At 36.0% G+C, this 17116-nt stretch overlaps 1 protein-coding gene across 4 annotated transcripts in view; it reads left to right on the forward strand.

Annotated features, from left to right (window-relative positions):
- Positions 1 to 17116, forward strand: part of KHDRBS3 (KH RNA binding domain containing, signal transduction associated 3) — a 195451-nt gene that overhangs the window by 60504 nt on the left and 117831 nt on the right. The gene's annotated exons all lie outside the window — the stretch shown is intronic.

The following is a 17116-nucleotide window of genomic DNA, read 5'->3' on the forward strand; positions in this document are numbered from 1 at the left end:
TGCTGTGAGCAGTTTTGTACGAGTTGTTTCTTTTCTTTTTTAAAAATTTTGTTTTGTTTTAAGTTTCGGGTTACACATGCCGGATGTGCAGGTTTGTTACATAGGTAAACATGTGCCATGGTGGTTTGCCCCATCACCTAGGTATTAAGCCCCACATGCATTAGCTATTTATCCTGATGTTCTCCCTCCTCCACCCCCACGACAGGCCCCAGTGTATGTAGTTCCCCTCCGAGTGTCCATGTGTTCTCATTGTTCAGCTCCCACTTAGAAGTGAAAACATGTGGTGTTTGCTTTTCTGTTCCTGTGTTAGTTTGCTGAAGATAATGGCTTCCAGCTCCATCCATGTCCGTGTGAAGAACATGATCTCATTCCTCTTTATGGCTGCATAATATTCCATAGTGTATATGTACCACATATTCTTTATCCAGTCTGTCATTGATAGGTATTTGGATTGATTCCATGTCTTTACTATTTGTACAAGTTGTTTCATAACTAGATATGTGTGTTACTCTTTATTAAAGACCTAGTATTGAAAATTGTTGTGTATTTAGTTTTATAAGAAATTGCCATACTTTTTTCCAAAGTGCTTGTACCTTGTAACATTTCCACAAACAATGTGTGTGTGTTGTAGTTGCTCTATACCCTCATCAGTATTTAGTGCTGTCAGCCTTCTTTAGTTTAGCCATTTTGATGGTATATTGGTATCTTCCTGTAGTATGAAGTTGCATTTTCCTTATGATTAATGATTTTGTGCAGTTTTTCATATCCTTATTGGCTCTTCCTGTATCTTCTGTTGTTATGTCTTTTCAGACCTTTTCCTGTTTCTAAATGGGCTGCATGTCTTTTTATCATTAAATTGTGAGAGCTTTATATATCCTGACTATGCATGTTTTGTTAGATACATGGTTTACAAATATTTGGCTCAGTCTGTTATTTTTCCTAATACAATCTTGTGATAAGCAGAAGTGTTTAATTTTGATGACATCGGGTTTTTCTTTTGTGGTCATTGCCTTCTATGAACTAAGAAATCTTTGCCAACCTCAAGGAAATGTTAGAGTTCTTTGTTAGTTATAAAGATATTCTTCTGTATTTTCTCTAAAAGTGTTACTTTAGCTTTTACTTTTAGGTCTATGATACATCTCAAATGAATTTTTGTATATGGTATGAGGTAGAGGTACAAGTTCATCTTTTTTCTCATATGGTTATCTAGTTTTTCTTGCACTATTTGTTGAAAGATATTTCCTTCCACTGATTGTTTTGGTGCCTGTGATGAGAAAATCAGGTGAGCATGTAGGTGGGGGTGTATTTCTAAGCTTTCAGTTCACTACTTTTATTCTATTTATGGATCCTTATGCCAATACCACACTGTCTCGATTACTGTAGGGTTTTACATAGTGAAACATGAATTTAGGTAATGTAGTTCCTCTGCCTTTGTCCTCCTTTCTCAGAATCGCTTAGATATTTTAGATCCTTTACAATTACATATAAATTTAAGAATTTCTTTGTTAATTACTACAAAACCATCTGCTGCGATTACAATTGCAATTGCATTGCATCTGTCGAGCAATTTGTGGGAGATTTGACATCTTAACAATATTGAGTCTTCATTTAATTTCTATCAACAGTGTTTTGTACTTTTCAAGATAGGGGTTTTGTATGTCTTTTGTTAAACTTATTCTGAAATATTGTGTGTTTTTTGACACTGTCATAAATTGAATATTTTTAAATTTCTATTTTCCAGTATTTTTCCTACAATTTTGAATATTAACCTTGTCTTCTGCTACCTTGCTAAATTTAAATTCACCTATTCTAGTAAGTTGTTTTGTAGATTTCTTAGGATTTGTCATGCATATAATTATATCATTTGCTTAAACAGTTCACTTCTCCCTTTCCAGCTTCTATGCATCTTATTATTTTACTGTCAATATTTTGGCTAACATCTCCAGTATAATGCTGAAGACAAGTGAGGAGAATAGGAGTTATTCCTGTTTCTAGTCAAGGAGCAAAGCATGCGGTTATTTTAGCATTAAGAACTATATTAGTTATAGATTTCTGGGGGTAGTTTGTTATTTGCTAGGTAGAGGAAATTCCCTTCTACTTTAATTTTACAAGGAGTTCTGATCCTGAATGGCTAGTAAAATTTTTTGAATGCTCTTTCTACATCTATTGAAATAAATATAAGGTGTTCCTCTATACTGTTTATATGGTAAATTTTAATGATTGATTTTTAAAACTAAAACCTTCTTTGTATTCCTGGGTTAAACCCTACTTGACTGTGACATATTATCTGTTTTATGTATTGCTGGATTCAGTCACATCTTATGTTAATGAGTGATACTGACCTGTACCTTTTTTTTTTTTTTTTTTTTTGAAACAGAATCCCACTCTGTTGCCCAGACTGGAGTGCATTCATGCGATCTTGACTCACTGCAACCTCTACCTCCTGGGTTCAAGTGATTCTCATACCTCAGCCTTCCAAGTAGCTGGGATTACAGACATGCACCACCATGCCTGGCTAATATTTGTATTTTTAGTAGAGATGAGGTTTTGCCATGTTGGCCAGGCTGGCCTCATGTGATTTGCCCACCTCTGCCTCCCAAAGTGCTGGAATTATAGGCAGGAGCCACCACGCCTGGCCTGACCTGTATATTTTTAAAAATTAATATTTTTTTCAGATTTTAGTGTCAGTGTTATGCTGGTTTCATAAGATGACTGAGGAAGTGTTTGTTTCCTTTTTGTCAGAGAACATATATCAGATTGGTGTTATTTATTCCTAAATATTTGATAGAATTCACCAGTGAAGCAATCTGGACCTGGAGTTTGATGATGAATTCAATATCTTTGATATGACACTAGACAGATTTTCTATAACATCTTTTGTGAAAATTTGTTTTTAAAAGGATTTGTACATTTTATATATTTTAGTTACTACAATTATTTTTCTGATCCTTTCTCCTCTCATTCTTTTTAGATTTCAGTTACACATATGTTCAGCCTTTTGTCACTCTCACAAAGTTTTCTGTGGCTCTGTTTTTTTTTTCCTGTCCTTCAGATTGTATAACTTTTACTCCTGTATCTTAAACTCATTGATTCCTGTCTTCATTTTGCTATTAACCCCACCAGGTAAATTTTTTATATCAAGAATCATAATTATCTGTTTCAGAATTTACATTTGAATCATATATACATGTATGTATATAGAATTTTTTTTTCTCTGTTGGGATTTTCTATTTTTTAATTCATTGCAAGTGTTATTTTCCTCTGTGTTACTCAGTACAGTTAAATAGGTCCCCGAACATCTCTGTCTTAGAACATTTCTAAGTCTTCTAAGTCTTGGCCATCTGAGATTTATTCTGCATTAGGAGTCTTATCTTGATGGAGAGTCATACTGTTTCAGTCCTTTGCATTTTAAGTAATTTTGGATTGTATGCTGGCTGTTGTGAATGTGCCTTGTGGAAACCTTGGATTCTGTTACATTCTTCAGAAGAATGTTGATATTTTTGTTTTAGTAGCTAATTAACTTGGTTGGATTCAGGGTATAAACCGTGTCTATTGGGTAGGAGTTCAAGTCTCAGTTCATTTCTTACCTTAGTTTGGTTTTGTTTTTAATTTTTGGCATGCAATTCAGGGGCAAGCCAGATTTTGGAAGATTTCATACATAATATTTGGTGATCTGCAACTCTGTCTTTTCTAGTATTCCTCCCTCACATTTTAACACTATGGTTTTCTCAATCTTTGCCACTAAGGCCAAACAATATTTGAGATTTTATTAGTAAATTCACCCCAGGGTATTTCCTTTTCTGAAGTCATAACTTCCTTTCAGAATCTGCCTGTTTTCAATCATTCTTCAGGGCTTCGGATAGTTAACTTTTACATTTTGCTCTGAGTTTAGGAGTTTACAATTGATATTTATAGATGGACAGCCTGTTAGAAATTTACTCATGCACACCTGCAGAACTCTGAGGAATATATGTGTCTTATAAACAGAAAATTACGTTATAAACATTTCATAGACTCATTATTCAAACAAAACATGACTGGTAGAAACCTTTGTATATTGATTCTTTATGCTCAATGTGCTCTGTATACTTAATATGCAACCGATGGGAAGCTGACCAGGTTATAGATGCTGTCTTTAAGTAGTTCATATTCTAGTTGATAATGATTAACTTGAAATTAATATTTGGTTGTCTCTAAGTTTGTAAATGGAATAAAATAAAATGCAGCCATACGCTGCGTAGTGGCATTTCAGTCAATGATGGACTGCATATATGATGGTGGTCCCATAAGATTATAATACTGTATTTTTGCTGCATCTTTTCTATATTTTGATATACAAATATTTACCATTGTGTAACGATTGCTTATAGTACTTAGTGCAGTAGCATGAGATACAGGTTTGTAGCCTAGGAGCAATAGGCTATACCATATAGCCTAAGTATACAGTACTATATGCCATCTAGGTTTTTGTAAGTGTACTCTTTGATGTTTGCACAGTGAGGAGATCACCTGACAATGCATTTCTCAGAATGTGTTCATGTCATTATTGACTCATAACATCAATAAAGTATATGAAATAAAATCTCAAATATTGTTTTTCATTGTCAGCTTTGAGGTAAGGGAAGAAAAATTATAATTTTTGTGTTTGAGATTAGAGTCCATTTCAAATACTTACAATATCTGAAGTAGACTATTTAGAAATCTACCTTCAGAATACTGAAAAAGGCTATTTCTGCTTAGCATAATAATAGAGCATGCAAGTTTCAAGCCAGCCCTGTATAAAGCTAATACAGCACTGCAATCAGTCCTAAGAAGAAGCTTCCATGCTGGTGTCAGTTAATGGAATGAACTGGAGGAAACTAACAGGACTTACCCCTCTGGAATAGCTGTGAGTAGAGAACAGCGTAGTGTGGAATTAATGGTGATGGTACACTTCAAGCTTCTGGGGCAAGAGAAAACTACTGTTTGTGAAACTCCATCTAATAAAGTGATTTCCATTAATTCAATGATTTCTCTTAATGAACTATTTTCAACCCTCTTTCAATGGCACAACATTGGGTACATGAATCATTTCGTGTTCAGACCTTAATGTATATTCACTCTCTTGACTTATGTATCTAAGCTTGTAAAGAGTGAACTTCTAAATGCTATTTTATGATTTTCTAAAAAAGTCTTTAAGAAGCTGTGGAAATTGTTCTCCATAGGTTTTTTGCAGATAAACCTCAACGTCTGGTGCTGAGCAGCACCTGCGTGGAACGTGGTCAGTTTAAATGACAAATCAACGTTGGAACAAGGTACTCTGTCTTTGAGGACCTACAGATGCATTATGGTTTAGGGTTTACATTTATTTTTTTGTTCACTGGTTCATCTGTCATTGCATCCATCTCTGTCTATACCTAGCATTTATTGAGGGTCTTCTCTGAGCCAGACATTGTTTTGGGAAAATGTAAGTGATTAAGTCATGGTCTTTGGTTTCAAAAAACTGCGTTTTTTTGGTGAAAGTAGATGAATAAGTTTATATTAATTATACAGGGTGCCCTGAAAGGACAGAGAAGAAGATCCTTGTGATAGCCTCAGAGAAGGCTGCTCTAAGGAGTTGTCTCTAAAGAGGCTGGCTAGCTGGGGTCAGAAGTGAGATGATGAAATTGAAGGGTGGTGACAGAGGAACACTATATTGTAGCACAGAAGGCATTTCCGAAATTACAAGCTATTTTATTTGATTAGACAGATTTTTGTAGAAGACATAAATGAACTGGTAAGGGAGCAGTGTGTGGGTGGCATTGGCTGAAGGTCCTTCAAAGTTAAAGTAGAGAATGACATTCGAACTGTTTTAAAAGGATGAGGCTTTCGAGGTGCTTAATGATGGGACACTGTTTTAGGAGAGGGAATGCCACATAATAGTCAGGCTGGAGTGAAAGAATGATTATGGACCATTTGAAAAAGTGAGTTGTAATATGACTTTAAATATATTATATCTCTATGCGTAATTTTCTGTTGTAAGTGCCTATGCTGTATTATTAAATGAAAAAAGAGAAGTCAAGAGAAAAAAGAGAAGTCAAGATACAGAAAATATAGGATCCAAGTTGGAGAATTATTTGAAAATGTGAACTAGAATCTTAATAACAGTTATTTTATGAAGAGTAGGTTTTTATGATATTTTTCTACTTTACATGTTTCTGTATGTGAATGATTTAATGACTTAGTGTAACATTTATTAAGATAATTTAAAAAAAATTTTTGGGGTAAATGTTCCTGAGGTTTTTACTCAGGAGATACTTTTGTACTGTGATTGTGATTTTCAGGGTTTAGTGTGCTATGTTAAGTAATCTGTGTACATACTATTTGTAGTAGCTTTGTCTTAACCAGGAAAGTTTCTTATGTTAAAAGTTTTTCTATAATCTGAATGTTGGGAATGTGATGTATTTGTTCTCTTTACATAAATGGTTAGGTTAAGGATCTTTGAGAGATAAAACATGTCTGTTACTGGAGTTTCCGGGAAACTTCCTTTTTTGAAGTGACTTGCATTTTTTCCTTGTAGTGTGTCATAGACAATTTAAAACCCCTGAAATTACTACTTGGTAGAAACCTATTCCATGAAAGTCATCATGGATTTACAGATTTCCTAGGATAGTAAATATTTTACAGACATAGAGATATGTTAAATGCTGCCATTTTTGTTGCTCCCGATTGATTTTCAGAGACATTTTTTCAGAGGATTTATGTGAAAATGATGATTTTTGATGTTCACTTGGTGATTTACCTCTAGAAATAAAGTGATAATGTACACGTACGCTAGTTTTTTGTATCTAAAGTGCCAAAACTAATGGGTTGTCTTAGGCCATTGCGCTGCTATAGCAAAATACTGAGACTGGGTCATTTATAAAGAACAGAAATTGATTTCTTACATTTCTGGAGGCTGGGAAATCTAAGATGAAGCCACCTGCATTTGGTGTGTGGTTTGGGCCCTCTTGCTGCATCCTCGCATGGTAGAAGGTGGAAGAGCAAAAAGAGCCTCAACTAATTACCTCTAGCCCTTTTAAAAGGCATTAATCTATTCATGGGGACAGAGCCCTCATGACTTCACCACTTCCCAAAAGGCCCCACCTCTTAATACCCCCACAATGGTGATTTTCAACGTGAATTGGAGGTGAAACATTCAAACCATAGCAGCTGGCTAGTTGGGATTTTGAATCTTGTTGACATCAAGGCAGCCTGATAGTAAAAATAATCACTTAAGGATACATTTATTTACTATCAGTCACCCCTCCTAGTATTCATTAAACTTTGGGCCTATGAAGAAGTAGAAGGTCACTATGGATTGTATAAATTTAGAGAAACTGATTGGCCCATAGTGGCCGTTGTTTTATGATGTACAGTTCCCTTCCACTTTCTTATGTTGTCAACCCACATCTTGTAGTGGGAACTGGAAGGGAGAACCGACTAGTAGCAACAGGAGGAGTAAATCTTCAAAAGCTACGTTTGTCCTGTTCTCAGAGGCTCTGGACTCGGGTCTTATGACACAGCCCCTGTCTGTGAGAATTAGGAAGTTATTTAGGTTAATATTTACAAATATGACAGCATTGCAGACATATTGTGGAGGGAATTTAAATCTAACTTTTGCTCTCCTTACAGTGCTTGATTATTGAGGCAGAAGACAACACCTGAACTTAAATTTGTTAAGTGAATCCGAAAACAGCCAGGCATATATCGAGGGATTCCTGAAATAATCTAGAGATATTGTTTGGGGGCACATTACTATCATTGGCGTTATTTTCCTGAGTCAATGAATAATTAAAAATTTGATTATAATCCTTATATATAGGCCTCCTAAAATTTGTATTACATTTAAAAGACTAGAAACAGTTGTTACATGCACTTTGGTCACAAAGCATTACACTTAGAAATTAAAGTATGTGTTGAATTTTGTTATATTTAACTCTTTGATTACATCTCTGCTTACTTTGAGGATACATCATAGAGGATACATCTCTATGTCTATTGCTGAGCCAAAAAGTAAAAATATTTTTAGTGCTTTAGCAATATACTGCTGGGCTTATATATTTTGGATATTACTATACTGATTATTTTGACTCTGGGCCCCATAAGGATCACCAAATTGGACCAACTGAAAATTGCATGACTATACTGGTATTGTAGATAGGAAATATGAACAGAACCTAATCCCTCTTTTCTAGGATGCAGTCTTTTGGGGGAAAATGGCAAAAATTCGTGCCATAGACTGAACTATAAATTTTCTTTAAAAGAAATAATATGTAATTACATGACAAATGGACACCTAATACAAAGGAAGACTGAGAATCATGGTTATAGAGAAAGAAGTCAGGCTTATGAGCCAGCCTGACCTGTGGTTTCTGGAACTGAGTATGTCACCTGTCTCTGTTCTGTCAGACCAAATGGCCACTGAACACTTCCACTTGGATATCCTACAGACATTTTAGAGATTTGCTATGTTCATATCTGAACTTCAAACCTCCTCTTCTTGGCCAACCTTGACTTTTTCCTTCAGGTTCTTTACTTCAGTAAATGACAAAGAGCTCAGTGTATTTGAGTGCCTGTGCCAGATATCACAAATAATTTTTGTCTGCACAGTTCTCTCTCATTGACCTGCTTGCCTAAATCCTTCAGATACCATTCATTTATTTTCTAAATTAATTACCATCTATTTCTCTTTACATTTCATGTTCATTCCTTAATTTAGAGCACTGTCACCTCTTACCCTATCTATTGCAATAGCCTCTTTTCTGTATCAGTTTCTTGCCTTTGATTTTAAATCTTCTATTTCATTCTCTCCACTTGTAGCCTGACTTTTGCAGTCTGGGATTTTCTGCATTAATGATTTCATATTTATTGGCTGCATAGCTTGTCTGCACATACCTCCTCCTGGAATATCTAACCTTGAGCAAATACAGATAGCAAGAATGTAAGATAGCTTATTTCAGATTGTATATGACTTGTATGTTCCTTTGTATGCGTATGTCTTATGTTTATTTTGCTCATATCCTGGAAACGTTACTTGTACACTTCATTGATCTTTAGAATTACGTCTAAATAAGTTGGGCTGTTTACCATTTAGAAATAGATATTAGGTTAAAATTACAGTCAATAAAACAACATCAAATAATCTCAACCACTACTACTAATACCTAATGATCTGTGGCTGGAAAATAAATATACTTAAATAAAAGTATTTATCTATAGCTTTAATATATTGTAGTAATCTCTGCAACAAAAAAAAATCAGTAAAAACTTTATTGAAGAGTGCCATTTGATTTGGAGAAAAATAAGCTTTAATTCCACAAGTATTTATTGAGAAACCATTTTATAGGAAAAATGGTTAATTAAATGTGGGTCCTACTTATTCTCAAGTAATTTATAATCTAATAGGGGAAATCATAAATTTTACTAAATAATGTTGATAAAGATTGAATTAATATAACAGAGGTAGAGGCTCAGCATAGAGTTTAAAGGAGTGATGGAGAATTATTTCTAGAGAAATAATTTTGGATGAAATTAAATTTAGTCTTTAAGAATAAATTCAGGATATTAACAGAGACCAGGGAGAAAGGTAGAATAACTATTGGGCTAGAATTACTTAATTACAGGTAATAGTGGATTATAACATTCGTTTAAATTGTAAGGAATATATTCTGGAATGCCTTCAGTGCTTTACTTGAGCGTGGAATTTTATATATCTAGAAGAGAACCCAAAATATTTGTGATATTGAAATAAATGAACACCTACATACAAGTCTGGAATGACTTACTCTTAGGAGATTAAAATGCCCATGTAAAAAGTGATTGCTGTTTTCAGGGGTGATTATCAGAATCTTGACAATTATTATCGGTAATGCAAAGCTTGACTCAGTTAGCGACTATGCTAAGAAACAAGTGTTTTGTTTCTGAGGAGGCTGCTCCATTTCATGTGAATGCCATGGTCCCAAGTCTGTTGTTAGGTTTACTATTGTTTAGAGTTTGGCATTTACTACACTGATACAATTCAAATGAGATCAGAATCCTGAATACCAAGAATGGGTATCTCTTTAAGTAATCATTGTGTTAGTGGTCAAGTTATTGAACTTAAAATGTCCCATTGAGCTAATAAAAGAATCGATCTATCCTTTCATTTCAAGAGAATAAAGGGAAAATAAACCTTGTTTGTTCTCCCTTTGTATTTTTGTCCTTGGGCAAGAAATAGGTAAGTGTAGATTATAAATGAAGATATTCTTTTACAGTTTTGTTCTCCCTAGTAAAGTATAGAAAACAAGTGCTTAGGTGGTGTTCTCCAAAGAGGGATGCATGCTTTCTAATACATTTGGGTGCTGGGAAAATATATTACAGCTTCTATTTATGTGTAGACTTCTGTTTATGTCTGTGTACACACATGGAATGGTTTTCTATGTGCTAGGCATTATTCTAAGCACTGTACTATTAACTCATTTAATCTTTATAACTTGAGATAGACCTTATTATTTCCTGATGACAGATGAAAAAAATGAAAGAACAAAGAAGCTGAGTAACTTAATAAAAGTTACTAAGTAGAAGGCACTTGAACCTAGAAGTCTGACTCCAGAGCCTATGCTCTTAAGAAATTAAACTTTATTAATAGTTAGCACATAGATTAATATAGTACCCTTACATGATTCATCTAAGTCCTGTTATGTGCACTTTGAGATAGTATCCTGAAGTGAAAGGGGGTATTACACAATGCAAGTCCAACAAGGATATTAGTATTAGATAAACAATGTAAATTTATTTCTCTAGAGGTGGATCTAAGGTCAAATGTGAAAAGGAGGATATGAAGAATTTTTTTAAAAATGTTTGGATACAGTACAAGATACAGATAGTTCTCAACATACAACGATTTAACTTAGGATTTTTTGACTTTATGGTGGTGTGAAAGCAAAACACCATTTAGTAACTCATTTGCTTTCAGTGTACTGGGGCATACAGCTGTTTATATGTGCCTGGTTGCAGATTTATGGATTATATGAACTACTTTTAATTAAACGTGTCCTCCAGTGGACAAATATTACTGCAAAAGACACTGTTAATTAACGGTTGTGGATAAATACAATCTAAATTAGTGAGAAAACCATGGAGCTGATCCTTCTTTTGTGCCTAGTACAACTCAGCTTTATAAAAAGATTAGAAACAACTATGATCCAGTTGGATATGACAAGAACAGTCTTCTCAGTTGGAACTATTTCTCTACATATAGGCTTGTTAATGATGAATCTGTTCTCCTAGGTAAGTATTGCAGTATTAACCAGTTATAGAACAAGTGTACGATTTTTAGATGGATAAATATGTGTTTGTATATACACACAGTACCTATTGAAGGCATGAAGGTGTAAATGTGGGGGGATAATTCTTACATTGCCTATCTTAAGACTGTGGAACATTTGAGGTAATAACCTATAAACTACCATGTTTACATTTGCTGTCACCATGGAATGTACTGATGGACCTGCTTCCTGGCTTTCTTTCTTTCTATTTCTTAGCTCTTAAATTGATCTGAGATATATACCAATCCTCAGTTAAAGTGGGTTTTGTCCAATAAGCCCCTTGTAGGTTAAAAATATTGTAAGTCAGAAATGTATTTGACACACCTAAGCTACTGAACATCAAAGCTTAGCCTAACCTACCTTCAATATGCTCAGAATACTTAACAGTGGCCTATAGTTGGGCAAAATCATTTAACACAAAGCCTATTTTATAATAAAGTCTTGAATATCTCATGTAATTTATCAAATATTGAACTGAAATTGAAAAACCAGAGTGGTTGTATGGATACTGGAAATAAAGTTTCCTACTGCATGTGTTTTGCTTTCACACCATTGTAAAGTCAAAAATTACTAAGTTAGTCTGGGTGCGGTAGCTCACGCCTGTAATCCCAGCATTTTGGGAGGCCGAGGCGGGTGGATCACAAGGTCAAGAGATCGAGACCATCCTGGTCAACATGGTGAAACCCCGTCTCTACTAAACATACAAAAAGTTAGCTGGGCATGGTGGCGTGTGCCTGTAGTCCTAGCTACTCGGGAGGCTGAGGCAGGAGAATTGCCTGAACCCAGGAGGCGGAGGTTGCGGTGAGCTGAGATCGTGCCATTGCACTCCAGCCTGGGTAACAAGAGCTAAACTCCGTCTCAAAAAAAAAAAAAAAATTACTAAGTTAAACCATTGGAAGTCAAGAACTGTCCGTATCGTGTACTGTATCCAAACATCTTTTAAAAAATTCTTTACATCCTCCTTTTTGCATTCTACTTTAGACCCACCTCTAGAAAAATAAATTTACATTGTTTATGTTTATCTAGTACTAATATCCTTTATTTTACAATTTTTCTCAGGTGTCTTTTTTAACATTTTTAAATAAACACTTAGAACTTAAGCTCAATTACAAGTCCTTGTTGGCCAGTTAGGCTCCATAAACCAAAAATGTGCTTCCTTTTGTCTCTTCCTGTGTGGTATATTCTAGGTTTTGTTTTAATTAACATCTTGGATAGTGATTAATATGTTTTAGACATCACTTTCAGTTGGCATTTGTCATTCACTTTTGTATGCATGAATTATTGCTTGCCTGTCACAAGTTACATGCTGTTCTAAACAGTCATTGAAGTACAAAGATGAGTAAGACAAGGTTTCTGCCCTCAGAGAAATCACTACCTTGCTTCTCAACTTAGGAAAAAGAAGGCAGGCAGGTAGTCTTTGCCAGGTCTTGGCAAAGACCATAATGTTTGAGGGTATTACAATTTAACTTTTTAATCAATGACAGCTTTGTCATTTTTATCAGTGGTGTAGTATATTATATTGTGCTCTGCCTCTATGACCACACATGCATGCCTTCAGGCCCTGCCTGGTGCCCTGCTAAGAGTTTGCCCGACTCTGTGTCTTGCTTACCTGATTGCTTGCAGCAGAAATGACACAATGCCAGTTCCAAGCCTGAGCTTTAAGAAAGACTGATAGCTTCTGCCTTTCTGATCTTGGAAGTCACACACCATGCACAAGCCTGTCACACTGAGGCCACCATGGTAAGTGGACGCTTAAGATACTCAGGTGGAGAAGAGTCAGGCAAACCAGCAGGAACTGGCGTCCCCACTGACAGCCACCACTAACTCATGAGCCAACAGTGCTGAAGCTGCTGAATTGTGAGCAAATAAATAAGGTGGTTGTTGTTAAAGACCATTCAGTTTGAAAGTAGTTTGTTATGTAATAGTAGATAACCAAGATAGCTTAAAGCGGAACTTTTCTGTCCCTAGTTTTCTCATTGCCAAGTCAGTTAAGGTTGTGTGAATATCATGCAGTTTACTTACAAATAGGGACTCATAATTTCTGTAGAATACAGTTTGTTCTGAAAAAGTTTTGATGTCCTTAATTGAATATAATATTATGGTCTTTATGGGGTATAATAGTTATTATATGTTATATGCATGTTGGGTCAAGAAGTTTAACTCAATTGCAAAATGCTGTATTAGAAATTTTCTTTTTTTGGCTAAGTGTGGTGGTTAATGCCTATAATCCCAGCACTTTGGGAGGCTGAGGCGGGTGGATCACCTAGGTCCGGAGTTTAAGACCAGCCTGGTGAACATGGTGAAACCCCATTTCTACTTAAAAAAATAATAATAATAAATAAATACAAATCTTTTTTTATCTTATGGGTCACTTAACTTTGAAGAATGTGACTTTTATTTTCTTTTTAAATACCAGAAGGTATCACAGTCCATTTGTGCTACTACCATAAAATACTTGAGACTGGGAATGTATAAACAGAGAAACTTACGTTCTCATAGTTTTGGAAGTTGGGAAGTCCAAGATCAAGGTGCCAGCAGGTTTACTGTCTGGTGAGGGGATGGTCTCTGCTTCTAAAATGGTGCCTTGAACACTGATTCCTCCTGAAGATGAGGTTTTTGTTCAGGAGGAGGACATAGGGTAGGTGGGTCTGTGCAGATTTCACCCATGGCTACCTTATCCCCCATCAGCTCCCCAGGGAAAGCGGTTTCTTTATTCTCTCCGACCTCTGTGAGTGCCTGGGGGCTAGAAGGGATTTTTTGCAGAAAAAGCTCTTAAAAAGGTTTCAGGTTTTCTAATTGGGTGGTTTCCAGGGCTTCATAATCTCATACTACCACCCAGGTGAGCAGATGCTTGAGTTTTATTCCTCCCTGTAGATGCATGGACAGAAATACCTACAGGGAGAAATAGTTTTTGCCCAGGGACTTCAGTGTTAATTTGCTTTCTGTCCAGTTTTTTTAAATTGTTTAAAGGGTGGATGTGATGTTCCCTGTACGTCTGAACTGAATGTGCAGTTTTGGGAGCACAGCAGTTTTGAGAAACTGAAAGAAATCCAGAATGGCTAAAATTAAAAGCAGAAATGTGATGAGGCTAGAGAGGTGAGCCAGAGCTTGCTCGGGGAGGGCTTTTCACAGCAGTAGCAAGACACTGGCACTCAGTTTCACAGGGCAGTCGAATCGTGTTTAGTCCGAGATGTAATATGGGCAACCTTATGTTTTAAAAAGACCTTTCTGTTGATTGAAGGAAATGGAAGTGGATACAGAGAAAGGACTCTACATTGGTCTGGGGAGAGGCAATGAGGGCCTAGACTAGGGTGGTTGTGGTGGTATTGAAGAAAATGAACAGGTTTAAGAGATATTTGGGAGATAAAATTGTTAACATATAACCAATTAGTTCATTAAACATGTATTAAACACCCTCTCTACTCAGATATTGGAGAGAGAAAGCAGTAACACACAGGGCCTAGTCACTGCCCTCATGCAGTAGGTGACAGTCTTCAGGCTTGAGTTGTTGTGAAGATAGTTGTGCCATTTGCTGGGCTAAGGGACTCTGGAAGAAGAGCGTGTTTGAAGCTATGATGGCAGAGCTCCAAGTTCAGTGTTGAGTGTTGAGTTTGAGGTCAATAAAATATCGCTTTATTACGCTAATCAACTTTTTGGTGAGCACTTGGTTAAGGGAAACCTTTTAATGGAGACCATGACATGTTCTTGAGATTTAGTTGTTTATGAAATGACAGCTTACCTATAATTGCTCCCCAAGGAACAGCGTCATGTCACAAACATAGTTTAGATCAATTAAAGCTAGTTCAGAAGGGCACTTAGTCTTTACCAGTGAATAACATAATTATTGTAGCTTATACATCATGAGTGCAACTCAAATATACTTGCTATATTTTGTTATACCATCTTCATAATCACTTGAAAATGATCTCAGGGTATGTGACTTTTTCTGATTGATTAGTGGAAACAAATAGTTCAGCTAATCTTTAATGGAGAAAATAATGGGACTTTGGATGGTTTATATTTAAAAATGTAACATTTGTGTGTCTGTGAGAGATACAGTAATTGACATCTGGAGAAAAATTATAGGTCTTAGGAATGATAATGTCTAAATTTGTAAAATGATAATTTTATGCATGTGAACAAATAAAATTATTAATAAATGAATATTAATGGACAAATGAATTTTCTTGGACAAATGAGGTTATTTATACAAATGAATGTTAAAATGTATTTTCTTATTTCTTACTGTCTTGCAGATATAGTTGTAAAATAAAAAACAAAGAGGACATGGATAAGGAAAGACTTTATTTGAAAAGTTGATTGCAAGAGCACAGAAAGGGACTCTGGCTGTAGGGAGAGGAGTTATTACAAAAGGGAGAACACACTGACCGTGAGAACTGTAAGTTATATCTCAGAAGTCAGGCAGAAAAGGGCTTTTCTTTCATGGGTGAAGTGAAAGAGGCCAATACAGTGTGGGGAAGTGAGATGAATGGGTAATGGTGGCAGGATGGGAAGGTGACCAGAGAATACTACCCTGAGCTTGGCCTGTTTTCCAAAGGGGCCTTCGGGTAGAGCTTGTCTGCTGGTTCAGATCGAAGATGGATCAGAGTTCAGGGGTCTGGAGAAAGGAGAGAAATGGAACTAAAGTTTAACTCAGGAGATAGATCTTTTTCTGATTGATGAGTGGAAAGGAACAGTTCAGCTAATTTTTAAGGGGGAAAATAATGGGAATTTGGAGGGTTTGTGTCTGTCCTTGCTGTAGGTATTTAAAGGATCATCTATGAGTCTTATCTAAGTCATGTGGGTAAGAGTGGTCCTTTGCAACAAGCACTTTCCAGAAACATGAAACGATGGGGGGATTTCTTAATCATCACTATCTTTAAGTGCACAGGGCTCAGGTAAAATTTAACATTTTCACAGTGCTTAGCATTTTATCTGATATTTTCATCTTTACAATGACTCTGAAGTGTAATGACTTTTATAAGCCACAGTTGGTAAATGTGAAGCTGAAGACTAGAGATGCTAAGAAACCACTGTGTTCACATTGCTGATAAGATGGGGCACTGTATAATGACACTCCTTCAGAACCCATAGCAAGTGGGACATCGGAGGTGTTGTGGGATTAAGGACAAATACGAGAACTATGCCACCTTTGTTGTTTGTTGTTTATATCATCCAGAAAGTCTAAAATACATACTCGGTCTATCTATTGCTTAGGGCTTTTCTTTTTGTGAATACTGACTGTGGCTACCTTGAAGGATTTTTTTGTTGTTGTTTTGTTTCGTTTTGTATTTTTCTAAAAAAACCCTACATTAGGGTATCTTATAGAATGCATGGAGGAAACTGAGAAGACAGTAGTAAGGGCTTTATGCCCAAGAAATTGTCTGTGGCTATTCCCTCTAGCAGTATTTCTTACCTGGGCCACAATTGACATTTTAAACAGGACACTTTTATGAAGGGCAGGACCATCTGTTTCTGACGGGTGTTTTATAGGCCTTTGCTCCTAAGTCCCAATAGTGACCCTCGTCATCGTGACAACCAAATAAACATGCTAAATATTTCCAAATGCCCCACAGGGAGGTGATGCAACATCTGCAGCTTGAGAACCTGATGGATCAACCAAGCATATTACCATTATTGTGACTGAGCTCTAAGGACATTCAGTATCCACATAATTAGTTCTAAACTTCAGAATCCCTTGACTTCCAGTCAAAGGCCAATTTCTTGCCTAATCGGGGTGGCCTGGGCCAGGTCATGCCATTTTCAGTGTGGTGGCTCCCTTGCTATCGTTTCTGAAGGGAATACAGTTC

This window comes from Aotus nancymaae, unplaced genomic scaffold (genome assembly GCF_030222135.1).
Source record: "Aotus nancymaae isolate 86718 unplaced genomic scaffold, 86718_ANA_hifiasm-v0.15.2.pri h1tg000036l, whole genome shotgun sequence".
NCBI classification, from domain to species: domain Eukaryota; kingdom Metazoa; phylum Chordata; class Mammalia; order Primates; family Aotidae; genus Aotus; species Aotus nancymaae.